The sequence below is a fragment of the Delphinus delphis genome, chromosome 1 (assembly GCF_949987515.2).
Source record: "Delphinus delphis chromosome 1, mDelDel1.2, whole genome shotgun sequence".
NCBI classification, from domain to species: domain Eukaryota; kingdom Metazoa; phylum Chordata; class Mammalia; order Artiodactyla; family Delphinidae; genus Delphinus; species Delphinus delphis.
In genome coordinates this window covers 38,414,228-38,422,310 of record NC_082683.1, presented here as the reverse complement: position 1 = coordinate 38,422,310, position 8,083 = coordinate 38,414,228, and positions in this window count along the sequence as shown.

The window sequence follows — 8,083 nt, the reverse complement described above, 5'->3', positions numbered from 1 at the left end:
AATACCATACACAAAAATAAACTCAAAATGGATTAAAGACCTAAATGTAAGGCCAGACACTATCAAACTCTTAGAGGAAAACATAAGCAGAACCCTCTATGACATAAATCACAGCAAGATCCTTTTTGACCCACCTCCTAGAGAAATGGAAATAAAAACAAAAATAAACAAATGGGACCTGATGAAACTTACAGGGTTTTGCACAGCAAAGGAAACCATAAACAAGACCAAAAGACAACCCTCAGAATGGGAGAAAATATTTGCAAATGAAGCAACTGACAAAGGATTAATCTCCAAAATTTACAAGCAGCTCATGCAGCTCAATATCAAAAAAACAAACCACCCAATCTAAAAATGGGCAGAAGACTTAAATAGACATTTCTCCAAAGAAGATATACAGACTGCCAACAAACACATGAAAGAATGCTCAACATCATTAATCATTAGAAAAATGCAAATCAAAACTACAATGCAATATCATCTCACACCAGTCAGAATGGCCATCATCAAAAAAAATCTACAAACAGTAAATGCTGAAGAGGGTGTGGAGAAAAGGGAACCCTCTTTCACTGTTGGTGGGAATGTCAATTGATACAGCCACTATGGAGAACAGTATGGAGGTTCCTTAAAAAACTAAAAATAGAACTACCATACGACCCAGCAATCCCCCTACTGGGCATATACCTTGAGAAAACCGTTATTCAAAAAGAGTCATGTACCACAATGTTCACTGCAACTCTATTTACAATAGCCAGGACATGGAAGCAACCTAAGTGTCCATCAACAGATGAATGGATAAAGAAGATGTGGCACATATATACAATCGAATATTACTCAGCCATAAGAAGAAACGACATTGAGTTATTTGTAGTGAAGTGGATGGACCTAGAGTCTGTCATACAGAGTGAAGTAAGTCAGAAAGAGAAAAACAAATACCGTAAGCTAACACATATATATGGAATCTAAAAAAAGAAAATAAAGATCATGAACCTAGGGGCAAGACGGGAATGAAGACACAGACCTACTAGAGAATGGACTTGAGGATATGGGGAGGGGGAAAGGTAAGCTGGGACAAAGAGAGAGAGTGGTATGGACGTATATACACTACCAAATGTAAAATAGGTAGCTAGCGGGAAGCAGCCTCATAGCACAGGGAGATCAGCTCGGTGCTTTGTGACCACCTGGAGGGGTGGGATAGAGAGGGTGGGAGGGAGGGAGACGCAAGAGGGAAGACATATGGGGGTATATGTATATGTATAACTGATTCACTTTGTTATAAAGCAGAAACTAACACACCATTGTAAAGCAATTATACTCCAATAAAGATGTTAAATAAAAAAATAAATAAAAATAATAAGGTACCACTACACATCTACTAGAATGGTCAAAATCCAGAAGAGTGACAACACCGAATGTTGGCAAGGATGTGGAGCAACAGAAACTCTCATTCATTGCTGGTGTTAATGAAAAATGGTACAGCCATTTTGGAGGATAATTTGGTGGATTCTTACAAGAGTAAACTTATTCTTACCATACAATCTCTAATCATCCTCCTTGGTATTTATCCAAAGGAGCTGAAAACCAAGTTCACACAAAAACCTGCACACAAATGTTTATAGCAGCTTTATTCAAAATTGCCAAAACTTTGTTTTTTGAAAGCAACTAAGACGGCCTTCAATAGTTGAATGGGTAACAAACTGTGGTACACCCATACAATAAATATAATTTAGCAATAAAAATAAATGAGCTATGAAGCCATGAAAAAACATGGAGGAAGTTTAAATGCATATTGCTAAGTGAGAGAAACCAATCTAAAAAGGCCACATATAGTATGATTCCAACTAATGACATGGAAGAAGCAAAACTATAGAGACAGTAAAAAAAATTAGTGGTTGCCAGAGGTTCAGGGCAAAGAAAGGAGGGATAAGTGGCTGGAGCACAGGGGAGTTTTTAGGGCAGTGAAACTATGCTGTGTGATACTGTAATGGTGGAAGCATATCATTATATATTTGTCAAAACCCATGGAGTGTACAACATAGAGAGTGAACCCTAAATTATGGACTTTGGTTAATAATAATGGCTCACCAATTACAAGAAATGTACCATACTAATGCAAGATGTTAATAATAGGGTAAACTGTGTATACGGGGGGGGTGAGGAAGTATCAATATATGGGAACTCTGTGCTTTCTGCTCAATTTTTCTGTAAACCTAAAACCCTCTGAAAAATACCTTAGTAATTAAAAAAGCATACTACAAAGTCTCTTTAAGTGAGTCAGTGTGATTCTAGCTCAGAAATAGAGAGATGAATGGAATAGAAAAGAAAGTCAAGAAATAGGTCCAAGTACATATGCCAATTTAGAATATGATAAAAGTGGTTACCATCTCAAATCACTGGAAAAGATGGAACTTTTTAATAAATGGTGATGGGACAACTGGATAACCATTCAGAAATATTAGAACAACTCCTCATATCGTACATAAGAATAAACTTTAAATGGATCAGAGATCTAAATCCAAGAAGAACAAAACCATGCAAGCACTAGAAGAAAATATGAATGAATGTCTTTACAATTTGGTTACAGGGCAGCGGTTCTCAACCAGGGACAATTTTGACCCCAGGGGACATTCAGCAATGTCTGAGGATATTTTAGTTGCCGCAACTGTCAGAGTCCTACTATCATCAAGTGGGTAGATGTTAGGGATGCAGCTAAACATCCTACAATGCACAGGACAGCTCCTCACTGCCTGGATAACAAAGACTTATCCAGCCCAAAATGTCATTAATGCCGCAGCTGAGACATTCTGGAATAGGGAAAGGTTTCTGACTAACACTCAAAATCTAGATGCAGTAAAAATATTGACAAATTTGACTAATAAAAATTTTTGAATTTGAAAAGTTTTTATTTTTAACAAATTTAACATTTAATTTCCCCCTACTATTCTGCATTTTGTTTTTTCATCATAATTATGTAATAGAAAGAAAATGTGAAGAATTTTTTTCACTAAGTTCTGTGTAGACGCCCCCAAATCCACTCTTGTTTCCTCCAATGAGCCATAGAAATATTAATATTTTCTGTGTGGGCCATGATGAGAACAAGTTTGAGAACTACTGCTATACATAACGTCCATTTGTGTCTTAAATAATTTCTAATCTGCTTATCTGAGTGTCCTCCTTATAATATCTATGTTTGTGTGTGTCTATATGTATGCATGTGTAGGTGTGTCTTGCCAGTTTCCTGGGGCAAATATATTTTATATTTAACATTTATTCAGTTCCAGGCACTGTCCTAAGTGCTTTACATATATTAACATATTTAATCATCACCACAAACCTATGAGATAGGTTCTTTTTTATCTCCATTTTACAGATGACACTGAGACAAAGCAGTCACTTGCCCAAAGTCATACTGCTACTTAGTGGTGGAGCTGAGGAAGGATTCATTAACTGCTTGATAAATATTCTCTATTATGGTGCTCATGAAAAGTGATGTTGAACTGCTTAAAAAGCTTAATTGATTCCACATATATGTGTTAGCATACGGTATTTCTTTTTCTCTTTCTGACTTACTTCACTCTGAAGAACCTAGGGGCAGGACAGGAATAAAGATGCAGAGGTAGAGAATAGATTTGAGGATACAGGGAGGAGGAAGAGTAAGCTGGGATGAAGTGAGAGAGTGGCATGGACATATATACACTACCAAATGTAAAATAGATAGCTAGTGGGAAGCAGCCGCATAGCACAGGGAGATCAGCTTGGTGCTTTGTGACCACCTAGAGGGGTGGGATAGGGAGGGTGGGAGGGAGACGCAAGAGGGAGGGGATATGGGGATATATGTATAGGTATAGTTGATTCACTTTGTTATAAAGCAGAAACTAACACACCATTGTAAAGCAATTATACTCCAATAAGGATGTTTAAAAATAAAATAAAATAAAAATTTAAAAAGCTTAATTGATTTCAACTTTTATGTTTTGTTAAAACGATTTATTTTTGGACCAAGCTTCTTTTATTTTTTTAAATTGTGGTAAGAATACTTAACTTGAAATCTACCCACTTCAATTTTTAAGTGCACAATACATTATTGTTGTATCTAGTGCTGCACACTCTGTTTTGCTAACATTCCCACAATCAAGCCAGTGACAAGGGCCCACCAACAGTGCAAACAGTGTTTTCCAACAACGTAAATATTTATTCATTTGCAAACAATAAACAGATGAGTATTTATTAAGTGCCTATTATATGTGCCAGGAGAATAGAGATGCAGAGAAATATAAGACAGGCGAGGTCTTTGCCCTCATGGAAAGTGTAACTTAACATGAGGCTTATTTCTTTAGGTTTGAAATTGTCATAGATGCCCTCAGCCATAAGCATTTGGTTATACTTTTAGTAACTCTTGCCTGGACAAAAAGGACAGAAAGCTATCGTGAATCTTGTAATAGATGAATTTATATTTCTTCATCCACAAATATAAATACATTTGAAAATAAATATCACACATATTTAGGAAACACTGTCCAGAAACATTCGAAAAATGCTTAGCCCCCGAGGAATAGTAATAGCTAACATTTACCAAGCACTCCGATGAGCTAGGTGCTGCCGTTGACGGAAAAAAATGCACAACCTAAAAGTTGAGAATTATGTTTTAGTTGGCAGACAAAACTGAGGGCTTAAGCCCAGAACTCAGCCTCTCAGATAGCTCTGAGAAACTGCTCCCAAGAGGTAAGGGAGGAGCCAGGATATACAGGAGTTTTTGTAACAAAGACCAGGTAGTTGAAACTTCAAAAGACTACTGTTAATTAAAGAAAACCAGATCTCAAGTTAAGGAATTTGGCACTTTTCTATGTATCAGAAGATGCAAGAGTCTGGGTTCATTGAGATCTTTCATTTGGTATGCACCTCAGCTATCTGGGAACAGTATCCTGATTTTCTCCTGAATCCCCTCAGGGTGCACCACTGGGGGTGGTTGCAGCAGCTGAGGACTTGGCAGCCGGCAGCCTGTCTGTCTCCATCCTGCGTTCCTTCAGGGCTCACCTTTGGGGGTGGCTGTAGTGGCTTGATGGCTCTAACACCCTTTGTTTGCTGACATGGTGGGCCACATTTTTTTACTCACACTGCCAAGTGCTTTCCATGCTTTATATTCTTTTTTTTTTTTAAATAGGATTTACTCTTTTCTTTTTTTCTTAATTAATTTATTTATTTAGGGCTGTGTTGGGTCTTCGTTTCTGTGCGAGGGCTTTCTCTAGTTGTGGCAAGCGGGGGCCACTCTTCATCACGGTGTGCGGGCCTCTCACTATCGCGGCCTCTCTTGTTGTGGAGCACAGGCTCCAGACGCGCAGTCTCAGTAGTTGTGACTCACGGGCCTAGTTGCTCCGCGGCATGTGGGATCTTCCCAGACCAGGGCTTGAACCCATGTCCCCTGCATTAGCAGGCAGATTCTCAACCACTGCGCCACCAGGGAAGCCCCCATGCTTTATATTCTTAATCTTTACATCAGGAACCCTATGAAGCAGATATGATTGCAATCTCCATTTTACAGATGAGGAAATTGAACTTAGAGAGGTTAAGTAATCTCTCCCAGATTATGTAGCCAGCAACTAGTAGTAAGGATTCAAACCTGGGTTGAACTATGGAGCCCAAGTGCTACTTATCTACACAGACTTTCCCTGAATTACATACAAGGATACACACACACACACACACACACACACATACCCTGCATAAACACACACTAGGTCCCCCACACTGGCTGGGATACACTGGCGACTGAATAAATGTCAGTCTACCTGGTCTATTCTTTGTAGTCAGTAAATCTTTGAATGAATGAATTTATTTAGCATCTAATATATGTGAGCATTCAACAAAGTAGTCTTTTTATTGAAGTATATAGTTGATTGACAATGCTGTGTTAATTTCTGCTGTACAGCAAAGTGATTCAGTTATACATATATACTTTCTTTTTTATATTCTTTTCCATTATGATTTCTTAGAATATTGAAATAGTTCCCTGTGCTATAGAGTAGGACCTTGTTTATCCATTCTACATGTAGTAGCTTGCATCTGCTAACCCGAAACTCCCAGTCCATCCCTCCCCCACCCCCACTCCCCCTTGGCAACCACAAGTTTGTTCTCTATGTCTGTGAGTCTGTTTCTGGTTTGTAGATAGGTCCATTTGTGTCATATTTTAGATTCCACATATAAGTGATACCATATGGTATTTGTCTTTCTCTTTCTGACTTACTTCACTTTGTATGATAATCTCTAGTTGTATCCATGTTGCTGCAAAGGCATTATTTCATTCTTTTTTATGGCTGAGTACTATTCCATTGTATATAGGTATCACATCATCTTTATCCATTCATCTGTCGATGGACATTTAGGTTGTTTCTTGGCTATTGTGAATAGTGCTCCTATGAACATAGGCATGCATTATTTTTTTGGATTATAGTTTTGTCTGGATATATGCCCAGGAGTGGGATTCCTGGATCATTCTATTTTTAGTTTTTTGAGGAACCCCTATACTTTTTTCCACAGTGGCTGCACCAACTTACATTCCCACCCACCGTGTGGGAGGGTTCCCCTTTTTGCACATCCTCTCCAGCAACAAAGTAGTTATTGAACACCTACTATGACGCAAGCACTGGGTTTATAGTGGTGAACAAAGACTCTCCTCTCACAGATCCTATATTCTAGTGGGGAGAAGGGGAGTGTGGATGAAAAATGTTGCCTGCCATATCAGCAAACAAAGGATGTTGAAGCCATCAAGCCATCAGCCACTACCACTGCCCCCCAACAGTGAGCCTGAGGGTACGCAGAATGGGAAAGAACAGGATGCTGCCCCTAGATAGCTAAAGTGCATATCAAAGGAGTGATTTCAATGAGCCCAGACTCTTGCATCTTCCCATACATAGAAAAGTGCTAAACTCCTTAAGTTGAGATATCATTTTACTATTATTAATATTATTTTTGGTCACACTGTGCGGCTTCTGGGATCTTAGTTCCCTGACCAGGGATCGAACCCGTGCCCCCTGCCGTGGAAGCTCGGCGTCCTAACCACTGGACAGCCAGGGAATGCCCCCGGTTTTCTTTAATTAACAGTAATCTTTTGAAGTTCCAACTACTTGATCTTTGTTGCAAAACTCCTACGTATCTTGGCCCCTCCCTTACCTCTTTGGAGCAGTCCCTCAGAGCTAGCGGAGAGGCTACCTCCCAGGCTTGAAGTCCTCAGAAAGTCCACCGAATAAAATATAATTCTCAACTTTTAGGTTGTGCATTTTTTTTTCAGTCAACAGGAGTGTATAGTAACAGAGTATATAATATGATGTCAGAGAGTGACAAGTGCTAAGATAAAAAAAACAAAGTTAGGGATAGAGAGTATCGGAGGCTCTATTTTAGTTTGAGTGACATTTGTTCAAAGGCCTGAAACTAGTGCATGGAGAGCATTCCAACCAGAGAAGAGCATATCCAAAGCCCTGAGGGAGCCCTGAGCGAATTTGCTTGCCATGTTTGAGGAATAGTGGGAAGACCAGTATGACTGGAACAGAGCAAGGAATGAAATTTCTGGTCTTGTAGGAAATTTTCACTACACACACATTTCCCTTCTGGAACCTTATGACTATATCTAAAATGTTACTGTCTATGTGAAGTAGTTCCATCCTTTCCTTGCGACTAAGTGATGAATCATCATAAGGAACATAAAAAGTTAAAAAAAAAAAGGTAGATAGGCAGGGATGGGGATATTAGCCAGCTTGACATATCAGCCGCTTCTAATCTTCAAAACTCTGATAGAGGCACCTCTAAAATATTCAAAAAATAATCTAGTGACAGTCAAGAGGGATATGGACTTCAAAACACTATGAATACAATTAAAAATCTGAAAATAAAACCATTCCGTTTACAGCAGTATCAAAAAGAATAAAACATTCAGAAATAAATTTAACAGAAGAAATGTAAAACTCATACAGCAAAAGCTACAAACCATTGCTGGAAGAAATTTCTAAAAACTTAAATAAAATGAAGGACAGCCATATTCATGGATCAGAAGACTCAGTATTAAGATGGCAATACTTCCCAAATTGATCTG